This window comes from Talpa occidentalis, unplaced genomic scaffold, assembly GCF_014898055.3.
Source record: "Talpa occidentalis isolate TD23 unplaced genomic scaffold, MPIMG_talOcc4v2.1 talOcc4.11, whole genome shotgun sequence".
NCBI classification, from domain to species: domain Eukaryota; kingdom Metazoa; phylum Chordata; class Mammalia; order Eulipotyphla; family Talpidae; genus Talpa; species Talpa occidentalis.
In genome coordinates this window covers 90,773,726-90,792,044 of record NW_023601104.1, presented here as the reverse complement: position 1 = coordinate 90,792,044, position 18,319 = coordinate 90,773,726, and the positions used below count along the sequence as shown (strand labels likewise).

Genomic DNA, 18,319 nt, shown 5'->3' with positions numbered 1-18,319 from the left:
CGAACCAGCCACAGAAAAATAAGGCTTGCCTGACCCCTTGTGGTGTGTGGCTCTCAAAGTCCATTCTTGACTATTGAGGTTGCACAGGCAGGACACTAGGATTCAGTGTGAATTGGATTGCATGGTGGACCCTAAAAAGGTATGTTTCCCCAGTGAATCCTCTGTGGGGGAAAAAAGGGTCTTTACAATGGATTAAAGTAAGGGTTTTTTTAATGAGATCATTTTGGAAGGGGAAGAAGTGGCAAATCCAATGACAAATGTCCTTATAACTGACAAGATAAGGCACACACAGAGGAGAGGACCCATGAAGATGGAGGCAGAAATTGGAGTTACATGGCTATAAACCAAGCATTGTTGGCTGCCTCCAGAAGCTAAGAGGAAGGAAGGCAGGCTTGCTCCAAGCCACCAGAAAAAAACCAGCCTTGATTTTAGACTTCTGGCTTCCAGAAGTGTGTGTGAATAAATTTCCATCTTTGGAAGTCATCAAGTTTAGGGGTTTTTGGTGTGGCAGCCCTGGGACATGAATCCTGTTCCTTTAACTGTCAAGTGGGGGGAGGGCGAGGTGGTTCAAAGGCAGTGTTTTCCAAATGCTGGTCTGCAGAGATTGTGCATCAAAACAGATTTCTTATTCTGGGTTAGAGCTTTAGGGTGGGGGCTCTGGAACCTGTATCTTTAACAAACTGTCCCTAGCCAATTCCCCTGTACACCGGTCTGGGAGCTACTGCTCTGAACAACTCAGGGTTAACCTTTGTGGGAGTTATCAGTGCAGCGCTGATCATGGAATATTTCCAGCACTTTATCTTCCAAGCACAGGATGAAATTACACTTCCTGACCCTGCTGGTCAGGTGAGGACAGGTGACTAGTTTTGGCCAAATGAGTGGTAAGCAAAGGCACCTGTCACTTCAGGGCTGAACATTTCATTGCCAAGGAAAGATTCCTCAGAGCTCTTTCACTGCAATATTTGGGGTGGTGGCAGCTCCATCAGCCTGGGTCGCTAAGTGGCTGAGTAGAGCCCCCTGCCTCCTGTAATGCTCATATACCTCTGGAGGTTAAAGCCATTGAAATGTTAGGGTGTATGTAGCTTCCTATTGGTTTTCAACCCTGACTGCTTTAAATACAGGACGTTTTTGTTTCAACTTCAAGTTGCCCTCCCTGAGGCATAACTTGAATATCAAAAACAATTTCCTTAAGGTATTTCAGGCTCAACATGGCAAATGCTTCTACTTTGGGGGCCACAGAGCTGACTTAACTCCGCGGCAACTCCCAAACTCCAGAGCTAGTTTTTCTTGCCATTTTCTTAATTCACTAGAACTAGTGGTTTTTTAGCTAGGACCATACTTTACTGTGCACAAGGATCACCTGGAAATCTTGTTAAAATGAACAGTATTAAAATTCATTAGGTCTAGAATGTTCTATATTCCTAGCAAACTCTCAGGTGACACCTGTTCTGTGGACCACACTTCAAGTAGCAAGGTTTTAGGTCGTGCTTTTCTACAAAATGAATTCTGAACTAATGCTTTCACTAATTTCGTAACATTCGTCATTATAATAACATTATCTGTAAAGCCATTTTACTTTCAATGTGGCTAGTGTCAGCCTCATCTTCATCTAAGAGGGAGACAGCAGAGATTCTTCTACCCACTTTACAGACAAGAAAAAAAAAAGCTGAGAGAGACTAATTGGGGAGAGAACAAATCATATTTACTCTCTCCCACTGCCTAAGTAACAACGATAAGTAGATGAGTAATAGCTTAAGTATAGTAATAGTAATAAGCATAGTAATAGCAGTCCTCTAAGCACAGCAGTAGTCCTAAATAATAGTTTTTGTTTGAATGCTCAGCAAGCTTCTAAAGACCGTGTGTGAGTGAGTGAGTGAGTGAGTGAGTGAGTGAGTGAGTGAGTGAGTGATTGGAAAGCTATTCAAATTAAAATTCCTTGGTCCCCTCACCCTAGCCTCTCAGTCCCAGGCTCCCCTTGGTTCTGGAACTTCATCTTTCATGGGGAAAACACTGCCATCTGGTGGCCTCCAGGAGCCCTAATACTTAGGCCACGAGTCTGGGTTCCAGCTGTCCAGCCCAGCCTCATAGGCTCCAGTTTTTTGAGACAACATGAGGGCTGCATTCTGTCAGAGACGCAGACACAGCACACTCCATGGCCCTTATCTTCTAGGAGCCCTCGAGGCAGGTTCAGAGACACGACTCCTACCTGAAACGATTTGTTCATAGTGTAAAGTCTGTGACCAAAGATGTGGATGAGTTGCAGCCTTTGTGAGCGTGGGTGGTCTTGGGCACAGCACCTGACCTCTGCTCCTTAGTTTTCTTAGGATAAAATTCAGCTTAAGTCACTAGCATGAAGAAAAGAGATTTGTCTTTAAAAACCTACAGAACTTGGGAATGGAAATGTCGTAGGGAGAGGAGAAGGTCGTGTCACTGAGGCATCGAGCCTGGATGACAGAAGGCTGAGGCCTCCAGGACGGCAAATTTGGGGAAGAGAATGAGTTAGATTTACCTGTGATTCTGAAGAGATACCGGGGCAGGGAGTGGCGATGTCCAGCGTGTGCTAGGAGATGTGGAATGAAGACACGGATTTGGGAGGCAGGAGCAGTTCTGAAGCGCTGATGTGCTGGGTTTAACGCTCGCTTCCGCTGTTCCTGGCTTCAGAGCTGGGCACGTGCTCCATGGCGACCCTGGGAAGTGCTGCTGTCAGGGCTGCTCACATAATGGCTCTAGCGCTTTACCTTCCACTCACGGGATGAGATTCCACTTCCCACCCCTTGTGTGATTAGAAGATGTGGGTCCAAAATCAAGTCGGTGATAGCCTAAACAAATAATAAATTGAAAAACAAAAAGCAGCAGCAGATGTGGGTCTAAATGGGCGACCACAGTGTCTCTGAGGGGCACCTGCAAAATGAAGTCATGTTGGGTTTTGTGGGAGTGCAGCGAGCTACTGTGATGCCGTCTGTAGGTACTTTGTGTTTGTGGGAATATAACCTCCATGAAGGAAAGAGATTTTTATCTGTTTATGTGTGTCCTGGTACTGAGTAGGCATTCAGGAGTCATTGAACAGTGAGTGACTAATTAGCATAATTACCAAAGGACTGATGAACAGAGGAAATCTTCGAGGGTGAGACAGAAAGGGAAACCAGAAGGCTGAGCCCAGATGTTGCCCAGAGTTAGGGGGCTGAGGGCCACTCTCTAATTAGGTCCATTTTAGAAGCATGAAGTGTAACCTTTCCTGTGGATAGGAGGTTAGTGGTTCTCAGCAGTGCAATGTCTGGTGGGAGACATGCTTGGTTCCTGCGGGTGGTGAGGGCAGGGAAGGCGCCAATGGCTTCTAGTGGGTAGAGGCCAGAGATGCATTAAGCATCCTCCAGGCTCAGCACAGCCCCGCCAGGAAGCTGCGTTCTCCCAAATGTCAACAGTGCCGAGACTGAGAAGCCCCCACCCCACGATGACCCCACTTCCAGCTGTGCTCCCCCCTGGTTCAGCCCTATCTAGTCAAATCCTCGAGCGCTCTCTGAGTTTGCTTCCTTATCTGTCAAATGGGAATACTCATTCCACGCGGCTGGCGCATTGAAGGCCTACCGCCAACCAGGCATGGTCACTCTTGGACAAGAGGACGCATAACGCATAGAAGGGTGAATTGCTGAGGCTGAATCCTACTTCCAGAGGGGATGTGTCTCTTTGAAGCCTTCAGATTCACTCCTCTGAGCTCCCACCATCCTCCACACCAGCGCAGTCACGCTAATACATCATCTGCCTCCTCCTTTCATCTTTGCTGAGGACTTGGGAGATGGTGCAGAGATGGGAAGGACTCAGGACTCGCCTCCAGAGCGAGACGGGCTGAGACTCCTTTCCTTACAGGTCTGACCCAGGCAAAAGTTGGCAGGACAGAGTCCCCAGCTCCATGGCCTGGCCAGGTGGGCAGGTGCTGGAAGAGTCGTGACGTGAATATATTAAAGTTGCCAAAACCACTAAAAGCTTGTATAAGACCCCCCTGCACAGCAAGGGGAGGACAAGAAAGCGGGAAAGCTCCTCCTGAAGACCTTATTTATGTGCACGTCACTGCTACCGCGTGTGCAGACGGCCGCCTGGCCTGCAGGTGCATACCCCGCCTCCCCCTCACACACCTGCGTGGTCTCCCTGCCTCTGAGGGGCCCGATCCCTCCAGTCGCCCTAAGGCCTGGTCCTGCTGCGGTTTACAGGTGACCCTGGCCTGACTTCTCACCCTGAAGGTCTCATGAAGGACAAGTGAGGGAAAGGAACACAGAGAAAGGGAGAGGGGGAGGAGATAAGGGATAGGTAAGAAATAGATGGCTAAGAGCAGAGCGCTGCAGGGAATGGTCATAGCTGGAATGTTCTGAGCATTACTTGATGCCAAGGACATGCTCCCTTCGTGCTCGTCATTCACTCCTCAGCAGCCTGTGGGTTCCGTTTCAGGATGCCCGTTTCACAAACCCCGAGTTCAGAGTGCTGCAAGAACTGGGGTGCCTCAGGTCAGCTCATTGCCAGGCTGACCGTGCACATGCCCCGGGGAGAGTGTGAAGTGGCTAACGAGGAAGACCCTTCTAGAAGGAGCACCTCCCAGCCCAGTGGGCGAGGGAGAGGACTTTCCCCTTGATTTCATCCACAATTCCTGTCGCAATGACAAGAGCGGGGAGAGGGGCCACCACAGCTATTTAGCTGGGGAAGCCCCAATGCCAAACATCCTGTGTTGTAGAGAACACCCTCTGGTTAAGAAACACTGGAACTTTCTGGTTTTGGGCTCTTCCTCGCCACAGACAGAATGTGGACCCAAGCGCCCGCATCATCAGGTTACAGTGAGGGTGACATGGCCTGCCACCTGCATGGTGCCCATTCCCAGGGCAGCCCCAGAGCCCCAGCCACACACCCTGGGGCTACAGACCCTTTCTGAGTGGGCTGCCCCCTCCTCCTACCAGCACTTGCATCTCTTTTCAGGGAGCTGCTGTGACTTTGCGAGCAGGCAGTTCCCTCCATGACAGGAGTCCAGGCAGGCCAGGCCCTCAACCGTGACTGGTGGGAGCTGGTGTGTAAATACCCCGACTGCCTGGGCCCTGCGGGGAGGAGTCAGAGGCGCTTCCCCTTGCTTGTACGTCCCCAGACCGCCCGTCCAGCTCTCTCCGGGGGAGCCAGCTTCCCTTTCTGCCTCTTCTCTTCCTCGGATCTCCAGCCAGTGAATCCATTTGCAGGCAAATCCTTGTCTCTGGGTGGCCTCTTGGGAACCCCCCACCCCGAGACACACACGACCTCCTTGAGGGTCAGTGCCCTCCACGTCCTTGTCCGCGGCTGGCTCTGCCATCCCGAGCCACGGCCTCGCAGGGCGTGTGTCTGACGGCGCGGGCTCGCTCGTTTGAATAACTGTGCGCTGTGAATTATGTTAGTTCTCTCTCTGGCTCGTTAACAACATTATTAAAAATTGGGTGGGGAGGGAGGCGACCCATTAAACCCCACAAACTGAAAATAATTCTTTCCCAGGCAGAGCGAGCGCCATCATTTCTGCTTTGGGCCGGAGCGCCTCCCTTCCTGCCCCCCGGCCGAGGAGAAGAGCGGGTCCCTGCGGGACAACGGCGAGAGACTTTTGGGGTTCCAGGCAGCCAAGAGGGCTCCAGGGGCAGGGGGTGGTGTTGGGGGCTGTGCGGGGTAGAGGCTGGCTGAGTGGCTCTGCCCTTGAGAAAGGAGCCAAAGGGCACAGACAGGGATGCGAGCCAAAGCCCACCGGGCCTCGTGACTTCCCGCGGGCAGCACGAGAGCGTCAAGGCGGGCACTGGCTTTGAAGCTGGTCCTTTGCGCCTGGAATTTGCACTTAATGTGCTTTCATCCCCTTCCCAAGGGGCTATTTCTTCTGAGTTTCTGCCCCCTGTGAGGAAGTGAAGTCACACCCAAGCGGCTTGAAAGCTGTCCTGGAACATAGCCCTCTGGCCCTCGCCTGCATCTCTCTCCTGCTGCTGGGCGAGGCCACATCACTCCGAAGCCACCCCTGGGGCCTCTCGGCCTCTGTTGCCTGTCACGTGTGGTGAATCCTTTAAGGCAGCTGCTGCGGGGCAAACCGGGTCCGCTGGCATCGCTAGGGCTTTGCTGTTTAACCCGCGGGGGGCTGTGGTCTTGCCTGTTCTTCCCCTCTGTGTGCCTGTGAGCAGGACACTTCTGCTGCTTGTCCTGGACCCACCACTGCAAAGAGGGCTTGATATGATGAGGACTTTGAGCTTTAAATGAGACAATACACAGAAGGATCTGCTGAGAACCTCCTGATTCATGACCATCAGCTAGGACTGAGGACTAGCTGTGGCAGAGCAGCAGGGGAGACACAGCGCTTGGGACTGAGCTTTCCCGTAGCCTCTAGCAGCCGGCACAGGACCCTGCACACAGCGGCTGCTCAGTAAACACTAGCATGAAAGCAGAGCAAGCAAGCCAGGCGCTGGTGCTATTTAAAGCTGTGGAGCCCTGGGCACTTCTCAGGTGCTGGTTCCTCCTGAGCGTGGCAGGGAGATGTCCTCATTTTATCCGTTGGTATTGGTCCCGACTTCTGGGGTTTCCTTCCCTGTGGCTGAGACATTGCTGACTCGCCTGCACCTTCTCCTCTAAGAAGCAATCATCTGACGGTAAGCTGGCAGGACAAACTGGGAGCACCTGGCCCATCTCTGCACCCCAGCCTCCCCCGCCTTTGGGGTGCTAGCGCCTTTGCTCTCCCAGCCTGTGCTTTGCTGGGGCTGTGCCTGCCCACCGGTGCCAGGGCCAGGTTAGTCTGTCAGTTCGGGGGCTCAGTGTCACGAAATCCTCTGGACTGTAGAGATAAGCCACATGTTATAACCTGATCTCTACCAGTAATGAGGGTGATCTGGGGCTCTGTGTGAGAACCTTTGTTTTATTCAGACTCTTGTTTTATTTTATTGGTTCAGGTCCAGGTAAAGGAGGACAGTGCTGGTTTTCGACTCCCTGTTTGACCTTAACATCATCCCTGCTACCATCCCCATGATGCAGGTAACGTTTTTTGTTTTTTTTTTTAAGCATAGATGGGTTCAGTGAGTTCTCAGGGTCACACAGGTGAGGTAGGTTCAGATTCAGGTGATTTTGAATCCAAAGAGTGGCACTTACCTATGTCCACTCCTTTCTGGAGAGTTTCTGAAATTTGCTTGTGTTATACTCTTGTTTTATCCGCCTCCCACACAGAAGTACAAACTGCAAAGACAGAACTTTGCCTTGCTCTCCCCTGGGTTCCCAGTGGCTGGCACTCAGCAGACAATCAGTAAGTAATGAATTTGTGTATTTTACTATGTTGTTGATTGATTAGTAGTTGTTAGGACCAAAGGACAGCACCAAGTATAGGGTAGCGGTGTGTGGGGTCTCAGCACGAGCAGACTGTCTACACAGAAAGGGGACCACTGGGTCGGAAAATACACCCTTCACATCATTGATATTCCCAAACTCTACGCTCAGAGGCAGGTTATTTCTTGCTGACTTCTGACTTCACTGGATGGTCAGTTACTAAACAAGTCAGTTACCTTGTCTTTGCAGATGGAAGATGGGGTGACGGCCAACGGTATGCATTCCTAACATCACAACCACTGGGAGTCACAGAGATCCTTCCCCTACTTCATGACTCCTTAGCCAAGGGAGAGTCACCATACCAAGGTAGCCTCCAGTTTCCCTTCCCACGCTGGCACCAAGATGCCCCATCAGCCAGTCCTTTTCCGGCCACTCGCCCCAGCCAGGAACAGCTATCTGTGAAGCAAGCAGAGTCAGTTAGGTACTTGGGCTGCACTGCCTTTATTGTGCAGGGTACAGAGACCCTTTATTGTACAGGGTAACCCAAGAACCCTAAAATTTCCTAAGGATTCCTAGTGAGGCACATCCTTTAAAGATAACTTCAGTGTTCATGTTTTATTATGTTTATACTTTAGTATTTTATTATTTAATGATTTTAATCAGTGGCTGGCATTAATAATAATATGAGGTAGGTACAGTTTTAAGTACATTACATGTATCAATAAATTCTCACATTAGGGTCTTATGAGATGAATGTTATTACATCCATTTCAGATACAGAAACTAAGGTACAAAGTTATTAATTTATAGAAAATTATGCCACTAGTAAGTGGTAGAAAAAGGATTTTAAACAAGCCACCAGTCGATAGAGCACTGTGTGCTGTTTTCAAGCAAAGACTTTTCCTCTTATAACATCTTTATCTATATCACTTAGTTTGCAGATTGCAATCTTCATTGTAATAACTTTTAAAATGTTCTAAAATTTCAGCTTTAGAGTGGAAACTGACCTAAGAGTTGTTAAGGAGAGAGTTAAATTTTTCAAATAGTATGAGTTTCTCTCTTTTTGTTTGTTTTTATGAGTTAGAACTCTGATTGCAACATCTCTGAAAACATCCCCAACTAAAAAAGGAGAATTGGTTATAAGGATAGAAGGACTTTGTATACTCCAAAGGCAAGAGTCCTGATGGGATGCTTAAACAGAAATAAATCAGTGACTAGGAAGTCATCAGGAGCCTCTCTCAGTGTCTGATCTCTACTCGCCTATGCATCTATGCATCTATTCTTTTTTCTTCTTCTGTCTTCAGTTATCAAGGCAGATCATGATCAATGAAAATTTCCAGCTTTAGGCCTCCCTGGTGACGCAAGGGGTAAAGCACAGCACTATAAGTAATTTGCAGCCTCTGCAGCACGAGTTCGATCCCGGCCAGCCAGGGAGCAACCCTCATGGTGCAGCAGACCTCTCCTGACTTGCCCACTGCTCCCCTCAGCAGTGTAAACATAAAAAAAGAAAAAAATAAGAGAAAATTTCCAGCTTGTATATTGCAGGGTGAGCCATTTGAGAGATGAAAGTCCCCTGTCAAGATTTCAACTCCAAATACCCTCAAAAAGGTAATGTCTAATCCCGAAACTTCCCATGTCACTAACTTCTTAGGTTAAAGATACTTGTATTAGTTTCCTATAACCGTTGCAACAAATCACCACAAAATTGGTGTCTCAAAACTACAGAAATGAAAATTTTCACAATTCTGAAGCCTGAAACCAAGGTGTCAGCAGGGTCGTACTTTCTCCAGAGACTATATGGGCGACTCTAGATGATGATGAGCATCATCCCTTAGCTGGCAGGCACGTCATTCCATCAGTTAAAGACCAGCATCTTTAAGTCACTCTCTACCCTGTTTCATCACATCACCTTTCTCTTTCTCTCTCTCTCTCTCTCTCTCTCTCTCTCTCTCTCTCTCTCTCTCTCTCTCTCTCTGTAATCTCCTAATAAGGATACACGTGACTAATTCAGGGTCCACCCTGATAACCCTTAAGATTCCAAATCACAAGATCCTTAATCATGTCTGAAAAGATCGTTTTCCTTTATGAAGTAACATTTACAGGTTCTAGAGATTAAGGTATCTTTGGGGGCCATTATTCAGCCTACTATAGCACCAAGACTACCAGCTAAAAGTATCTGTTCATTCAGTAAACACTCTCTGGGCATCTACTCTATGCCAAAACTGGTCTCTGGGGACACACAGTGACAAACAAGGCAAATGAGGGTCCTCCTTGAGCCCACACTCTAGTGAAAGAGAAAGAACAATAAGCTAGCCCATAGAACCTCAGTGCAAGTCAGCTAGTCAGTCACCTAGCAAGGTCTTGCCTGAACAGAACCTGGGACAGGTGCATTGTGACAGGTCAGGAGGACTGGTGCTTGAGGGATTTTGAGGGATATCCCCCCAATAATAACTACAGTCTAATCAGCACTTATTATGAGTTAGACTTTGTGCCAAATGCCCAGCATGCAGGCAAGCCACTGACCACACTCCTCAATCAGTAAAGATCAGCATGAAGGCTTCTTACAAGAAGCCCAGCATGCAGGTCCATGATGCCCTCTTACAGGTTGAGAAAATTGAGGCTGAGAGTTAAAATGGTTTGTCTAGAGTCTCACAAATAATTGCTGAGAGGGGGTAGCAGGTTCCTATATTCTCCAGATACGATGATGCAAAACAACATTACCTTAATAAAAAAATTAATAAGTAGCTGAGTGGAAATCTGAACACACATTTGTGTTCTTAATCAGTTGTGGTACTGCCTGAATTGTCTGAGGACACTGGGCACTACTTGGGTTGTAGATGCTGAAAGAGGGAAGAGAGGTACTGGGCAGTGGGGCCAGCTGCTTCCTGATAGCTCTGGCACAGTCTGGGTGTCCTTGGGTAACCCCTTTACCACTCCAGCCTCGGTTTCCCCACCTGTTATTTGAAAGGATTGGAGAAGATGAAGCCAAATTCCCCATCTCACTCATATTCCCTGCAACTGGAATTAAGGGATGTAATGAAAACCCAATTATCCTCAGGCTTTCTGCTGGGGCAGGGGCTCATATCAGGCACCAAGATCCCCCAAAGCTGGAAACAGTGGGCCCCAGAGCCCTAGATTAGAACTACATCACAATGTAGCCATCATGCAAAACCTGTGGCCCAAGATACTGGGTGATTCTTCAGGCTATCACTTGAATCCACCCTGGGGACTCAGAGCCTTTATGGTTCTGCAGAGCCTATCAGATGGCTTCTCTGCCTGACTCTTCAAGTGGCAAGGGTGCCCAGGGGTCATTTCACGAGACATTCCAGGACCAGAAGGAAACCCAGCCCTGATCTTTACTGATTGAGGAGTGAGTGTGGTCAGTGGCTTGCCTGTTAGACCTCTTTGACAATTTTGATTACATCTCAGAACCTCTTACCAGGTTGCAGGTGTGCAGACAATGGCACACTCTGAAGTCCACACCCAGTCACCAGGTTAAGAATCTCTGGTATAGAGGACTTGTTCTGATTGGACACATTCCAGGAATTGAAGGCTAAGTGAAGGTCACTTAAATAGAAGTCACTTTACTTTCTATTATCTCAGATGATTCAAAAGCTGATGTGTTTATTTGCAGGAAGGGGGCACAGAGAGAGAAAGGGGAGGGTGACATCTAAACAGAACTGCATGCAATTCTCAACCAGCTGCTTAATTTCTTCACATCTGTCTTGGGAACTGGAGAATCCAACAGTGTTTGCATTTCCTGGATGATCAGGTTTCATCCTGAAACACAGCTCCTAGGAACATTGTTGGCTGCAAATAGCAAGAAGTGTCCCTGTTTGGAAATCAGTTTTCCTTGCCTTCCAACAAGTGCCAGGTTGCCCCTCACATCCACCTGGCAGCTATATTCTCTGGTGCGTACACATTGGCACAGACCACCAGGAGCCCGACAGTCAGGAGCGTGAAAAGCCCATGGGCGGGGGATCTTCCCCACTCTCCTTCCCCAGCACAGCAAGGCCAAGTTTGGGATATCACGGGATTCATTCCTGAGAAGTTCAACATTTTCTGGTAATTCTTTGGGAATCACTAATGCTTTTGAAAATCTGATAAAGCTCCACACCCCTTCAGAAAAAAATATATATATACAATGTACACAGAAACAAACATTTGCAACCAATTTCAAGGGGGTCATGATTTCCCTAGAGTTTATGCATGCATGCTCTAAACACTACCATCCAGGCTGGTAGCCACAAGCTACAGGTGGCTACTGAGCCCTCGGAATGTGGCTGGTCACATGAGATATGCCGTGAGTGTAATATACACAATGGATTTCAAAGGCTTACTATGGAAAAAAGAATGTAAATGATCTTGTTGATATTTTTTATAGGATTACAAGTTGAAATATTTGGCTATATTGCATTAAATAAAATGCATTACTAAAATTAATTTCACAAGCCTTAACAGGCCTGGAATTCCCAAATTACAAATCTTTGCTTGGGATCCTTACCCTACCCTATTTCCCCACTGCCCCATTTCTTGATGTCATGGAGGGGGCTGTGCTAAGCAGGGCTTTCCATGCCACACCACCCTCATCCCTTTCCACATGAGGCTTGGAACCAGAAGGGTCTTCTTATGAGAGAAGGTCCCTGGTTGGGCTCCAGGAAGAGGTCACAGAGGTCACAGAGAAGGAGCACTGAGCCTGTCTGCATGGCCAGCAATCTCTCGATAAGAGAAATGCCCCAGGGTAAGTTTTTGCACATCCCAGTGGTCCACTGGTCTCAGATGAAAATCTCAGACCCAGTGAATGGGACCTGCAGCCTCTAAAGACCTGGACTCAGCTGGCCATGCAAGGAATGATACATAAAGACCAGAGGGTGGTTTCCACCACAGTCCCCTGGATGTCTTCTAGTTCCCAGCAATGTCAGCTATAGGACCCAGAAATGCCATCTAGTCCACACCTCATCGTCCAGATGGAGAAGTCCAGATTCAGGTGGAGCTTGGCACTGCCACTTTCACAACATCAAGAAGCGGGGCAGTGGGGAAGGATCCCAAGCAAAGTGATCTACCCAGTCACACCACTGCTTAGTATTCTCAGCAGAATCTCGCATCAGGCCTGGTTCAGTAAATACATGAAGAGTAGACAGCTGGTCCAGGGAGGGATCCAGAGCTCTCTGCACAGGCTGGTGCCCATCCTGCTGCCCCACTGCCATTCTATCCTCATCCCTCTTCAGAAAATGGAGAATGTTTTAGCTGTTGGCGACCACAGGAAAAGGATGCAGGAGAGAATCATAAGAAGCAGAACAGGATTTGAAAGGAGAGCTTTAACTTGAAATCATCGCTCCCTGCTACCTAGAAGGTCTCCGCAAACCTGGATGCTCAGTCCCAGAGACCCCATCTCTCTGCTTATCACACATATGCAAATGCCCCCATGACCTACATTTAAGTAGAATTCATACCTAACTATTTAGGACTTGGTTTGCAATTAGCTATGTTGACATAATGTGATATTGATAGACATTTAATTAAAACATTATTATAAACTTTCATATTTGTCTTCTGTTGTTGTTTAGTCTCAAGCATTTTCACAGGACTTTGCAAAATACAGAACCCAAAAGTGGGGTACATATTCAGCTTTACACTCCAGTGCAGTCTACCTGCCGTTCACCTCTGGTACCCGTTCTAATTGATCAATGCCTTAGCCCACCAGATGTTAAGTCTTTGAACATTATCCCTGCCTAAAGGGTAAAATCTGTCCTCCATGGGCTAACTTGGTCATTTTGGATAAGCAACACCCTTAATTAACAGTCTATTCTTTACAGAAGGGAGGAACAAGTCATAGAGGGTACTAAATGGTAACAACAGATCCCCTGAATCAGAGGTCCACTGGGGCCCCATCCTCACTGGATGACTCATGTTCCAGGAGCAAGATCCAACAGCCACTGACCAGACAGATGTCAACTCTGCTCACTAAGATGACTCCAGCAGACAGAGCTTTGGAGTTCGCAACGTCACATACGTATTTTTGCTAACACCAACAGGGACCATGGAGGGGCAGTTTTCTCACCTGCTCCCCCCACATGGAAACCTTGCACTGCTGCCAACATCCATCTCTCGTGCAGGTGCACACTGTGGCTCATTACAGCTGCGGGCCTGTGGAAGAGAGGTGCCCTTGGAGAGGCCAAGGAGACCCCGCCGTCATCAGACATCACACCTCTAGGTGAGCCCATGAACCCTCTAGGGACAGGGGAGGAGTGTGGGCTCTGACGTCAGACACCCCTGAGTTGGAACCTTGGCTCTGTCACTCATTAACTGTGAGACTTGGGAATGGTTACTCGTGCTTCTGTTTTTTTCATCTCCAAAGAGGGGAAGCCCCTCTGGCCTCAAAGGGCTGTGCAAGGATAAGGGGGGTGTGGATGCTTGTAGGGCACCTGTCCCTTGGTAGTTAAGCAAAGGCCTCTTTTCCACTCCACGTCACATGCTCCTTTGAATACCCCCAGTCCAGCCCAGGGCTGAAGTTACACGGCTAAGCATTTAAGGTCCTGGGTTTGGGGTCAGGAGAGTAGGGGGCTGGATCTGAATCCATACTCTCTTACTCACTGTCTATGTGACTTGGGCCACTTATGTCCTTGCCTTTGGCCTCCTCATCCATACAATGGAAATGAAAAAATTATATACTTGTAAGGGCAGTTGGGAGGATTAAATGAATTAATAGCTGAAAGAGTTTGGAACAGTGGCAGGCTCATAGGAAGCCCTCATTTTAGCTACTGTCTGTTGAGCAAGTGCTCAGTAAATGTCAGCTGAATGTAAGTGTCCCACGGTGTCAAAGAGCTGGAACCTCCTTTCAGCTAAGGTTCCCAGAGCATTTTCATTTTTTTAACATCCATGCTTCCCTAGTAGAATACCACGGGGGGCAGGGGAGGGCAGGGTGGGGAGAAGTAGACCCTTGCCCGTACTGTTCTGAGCTAGATGCTTTTGAAGTGCTTTTCTGGCACAAAGATATTCAATAAATGGTGCTAGTAGCAATAATTACTATTGTTTAGCCAATAAGAATCATCATAACTTCCATGCAGATTGCTGGTTTCCCAGTGATCATGAGGAGTGTGTCCTAGGCAAATATTTTGGGCCTAGAATACCACAGGAAAAATGCACAGCTATGGCTCATTATTTAAGCACTTACTAAGTTCCAACTGTTTGCAAACAAGCTTTGTGTGGCAAAAAAACCGGCTCCATTGTCAGAGAGCCAGGTTTGAATCTCCAGGGTTTCTCTCTGCTTTAGGAATCTAGAACGTGCGAGCTTTCAGGCTAGACGGGGAGACAAAAGTACTCCAGAGGAAGTCAATTCTGAGTGTCCCCCAGTCAGACAGGGTTGTTTCTTTGCTGAGGGAAAAAGATATGATTGGGGGGCCTCCCTGGTGGCGCAGCAGTTGAGCGCTGGGCTGCAAAGCTGCCCGCAGCCTCTGCAGCGCCAGTTCAATCCCCAGCATGGCGAGGGTCCCACATGACACGCAGACCTCTCTTGCCGCCCGCTGTTTCCCTCAGCAGTGTATTTCGTCAGTCTGCCTGTTCTGTTCCCCGCTCTGTCTCTGGTGAATTCTCTCACCCTCCTGTACTTCTGACTGTACCCAGTGCTTGTATAAATAAATAAATAAATAAATCTTTTAAAAAAAAATATATGATTGGAAGCAGGAGAGATGAAAGAAAAGGACACAGTAGAGAGTGTCACTTCACAGGAATCAAAAATGTTCTGTGGGACAGAGCAGAGCATACCCACCTCCCCCCCAAATCAGAGTAATGTTGATTTTCTATTTGAGCAGCTTGGAACATTCTGGAAGTCAGGATGATGCCTTAAAACAGCAATTCTCAAACTCACATGTGCATCAGCGCCACCCAAAGAGCTTATTAAATACATTGATGACTGAGCTCTAGTCCCAGAGAATCTAATTCAGTAGATCTTGGAGTCCACATATTTAACAGATATTTCTGACGCAGGAACTGTCTTAGGGACTGAAGCCTACTTCCTCTGACTCCAAGTTACTTTCCTATCACATTCCCCTGGAATGATGGAAGGACTCACATGTGGATGGATTAGCAGATGAGCAAACAAAATAAATGACAGTTCCCCTACAAACATCCAAAGGGTTGTGGGTGTGTATTAGAAGCTGGGGTCCTGACCTTGTTCTACTGTCTCCTTCCACAGTTTCTAGAAAGGATCACTAAGCTCTGCAGTTCTGGCCAGATGATTCTGGAATACCAGTCAAAGCCGGCTGGATAGAAAGGGTATGGGCTGTGCAGTGGGAATGCATGTATTCAAGTCTAAGATCTGGTTCTCCTGGGCTGTATGACCTTATAAAATTACACCTTTCCTGAAACTTGATTTAATACTGCTATCTACTGGAGTGTAATGAAGGCTAATTCTTCAGAGAAGTATTCAAACACACACAAAACTCTCTACTTCCTTTTCCCTATTGATCTGAAGTCCTTAAGGGGGGTATGGAACCTCTTGCATTTGTGAACACAATGCTTTCCAGGAACACAGCCCCAGGGGAGTCTCGCCACAGTATATTGCCTCCTATGAGGCCCCGGGGTTATGGCACCCAGTGACAGATAACTCAGGAGGTTTGAATCCAAGGTCACCTTGACAGCAGCTGAGCTACACATAGGTCTCAAGGGCATCTTTGGGTTCTAAACCTATTGGCTTCGCAACTGCTCCCCACTTCCTACTCCTGAAGAGCAGGCCCTGACATTAAACCCTGCAATCGCCTTTGACATAGCTTGGGAGTGGGACAGGGCGCCAGTTCAAGTTAAATTGGTCTCTGACATTTGTTACTAGACAGTAATGGAAAGCATTTGCTTTTCAGCTCCCGTACACCTGCATCTTCTTTAAAACTGATGGAGCCAAAGGCAGTCCTGGGAACTCTTGAACTCTTCTCTGAAGGTCTGTTTCACGGATTCTTCACCCCTCTGGCCTTCAGTAAGCATTTGATTCCCGGCTTCTGATAAAGGAGGTCCTGTGAGGAACAGAGCCTATTTATTCTATCTTGCTCTGTCGCCTCTAATGTGCTGTCACACAAGTGACTTGCTGTGTGAGGCTAGAAAGGAAACAATAAAATGCGCCATTAAGAGCTGCTCCCGGAAGTCATGCCCTCTGGAGGTCACATGTACCCGTGAACTCACCCCTCACAGCCTTCAGAGGGGCTGTACTATGGGTGCCCATCTTGCACTTTTTCTTGTAGAGTTGGGGACTGGGTAGGAACTGGGGAGGGCAGTGGAAAATGTTAGCCAGGGCACCTTTGTGACCTCCAAGGTGAGAAACACCTGCTTTGCCTTCCCGTAGGCGTTCCCTTCCTTTACCCTCAAGTCCCGGCTTCCAGAACCAACCAGGCTCTGGCTTTTATGACTCAGAATGACTTGGAAAGCACAGGTTTCACTCATTTGTCAAATAGGTCCATCCTATTTTTCAGATATGTCGTCCTCATCCTTTTCTTTTTGGAGAAACTGAAGGACAAAGGTCTTTCTTGTTTTTGTATTTTTTTTTTAAACAAAGCCAATTGACTTGACAAGGACATCACTTCCCTCCAGCCACACAGTCCTACATATCAGGGCGTTATCAGGATTATCAACAGGGACCAGGGATCACGGCGGCAACCAGGGAAAAAAAACTAAAGCAAAGAGCCAACATGCAATTCCTACCGTCGCAGAGTGGTGCAACATGCAATTCCTCCAAAGAGCCAACATGCAATTCCTACCACCGCAGCTGCCTCCAACCTCACGCAGCCAGAGGTGGCGGGTCCCTAGTCTGGCTGGCTCTAAGGCAGTCTTCTTCCCATCCCTCCTGGCCTTGGATGACTCTAAATGTGACCTCTTGGCGACCCATCCAGTAAGGGACAGTCCAGTGGCACCCTTTGCAAGGGCTATGTGTCACAGCCCTATGTGGTAGGAAATTTAAATTAAATCTCACTCAGGCAGCTGCATGCAAGGTCCTGTCCATGTGTCCTTGACCCCCTACTCTTGGGAAGAATACACGAATCCTATGTGACGGGCACACGAGGAAAAAGCAGGTGCTGGCTAAATGGTGAGAGAGAAAAGTTGGTTTTTAGATCCTTTGCTCTGTCAGGTCTGGGGGTCTCGTGCTGGCCCCTGTCCTGCTTGTACCCTGTGGACATGCCAGGCCTGTTTCTCCGGCTGCAGATGGTCCATCTGATAAACTGACTTGAGCTCCTGGAGGTAAGCGAGAGGTCCAGGGAAGGGCATTAACTGGGGCTTTGTGGAGCCAAGGTCAGCACCTGGCATGCACCCTCAAGGACTCCTCCCCTGGGAACTTTAATCCACGTGGGACATGGACATCAGCCTACAGGGAGCCGGGGCCATTTGGCACATCACATCACAGCCTGGCAGCACTGGGGACCACACACGGTCTTTTGACTTCAACCTGTCAGCTATACCATAAAGGAGCCCATCTCTCTGGTCCTCTGAGGTTTAAACAGCCACTGGAGGCCCTGTCTCCTCCGTGCAGCTGTGCAAGGTCCTCTACAATCCCCTCCCAGACTTTTGCTTCTTCTTTGGAGCCTCCCATTTTTTTTTTTTAAGATTTATTTATTTTTATACAAGAACTGGGGTACAGGCCAGAGACACGGGAGGGTGAGAGGATTCACCAGAGACAGAGCAGGGAGCAGAACAGGCAGAAGGACTGAAATACACTGCTGAGGGGAGCAGCAGGCGAGACAGGAGAGGTCTGCTGCACCATGTGGGTATCTCCCCAGCCGGCCGGGAATCGAACCGGCGCTGCAGAGGCTGAACCCACTGCACCACCAGGGAGACCCTGGAGCCTCCCATTCTATCTCATCGCCAGCCTTTGTTACTACCACCATATCCAGGCCCCGGGGATGGGGGTGGTGGTGAAAACTCAGGCCTGCTCACCTCCCACCCTCCTAGCCAAGGAAGACAGCCTTCAGGAGCTCATCTGGTTCCATCCTTGAATGCTGGGTGATAAGGGCACCCATCCCAGAAGAAGATGGATGTTGCCGAGAGCCAAGGCCAG

The 18,319-nt window shown here is 48.5% G+C and overlaps 1 long non-coding RNA gene across 2 annotated transcripts in view; it reads left to right on the top strand.

Moving 5' to 3' along the window:
• Nucleotides 1–16,808, top strand: part of LOC119239344 (uncharacterized) — a 39,772-nt gene extending 22,964 nt beyond the window's left edge. The window contains exons 3-7 of one of the 2 annotated variants that reach the window (XR_008550519.1): nucleotides 6,918–6,999; nucleotides 7,189–7,264; nucleotides 13,401–13,498; nucleotides 16,140–16,216; nucleotides 16,743–16,808. This is a non-coding gene — a long non-coding RNA (uncharacterized LOC119239344). Of the gene's footprint in view, nucleotides 1–6,917; nucleotides 7,000–7,188; nucleotides 7,265–13,400; nucleotides 13,499–16,139; nucleotides 16,409–16,742 lie in introns of those variants that run through there. The other variant, XR_005123822.1, reaches the window with a different exon arrangement.
• The last annotated feature ends 1,511 nt before the right edge of the window (nucleotides 16,809–18,319 follow it).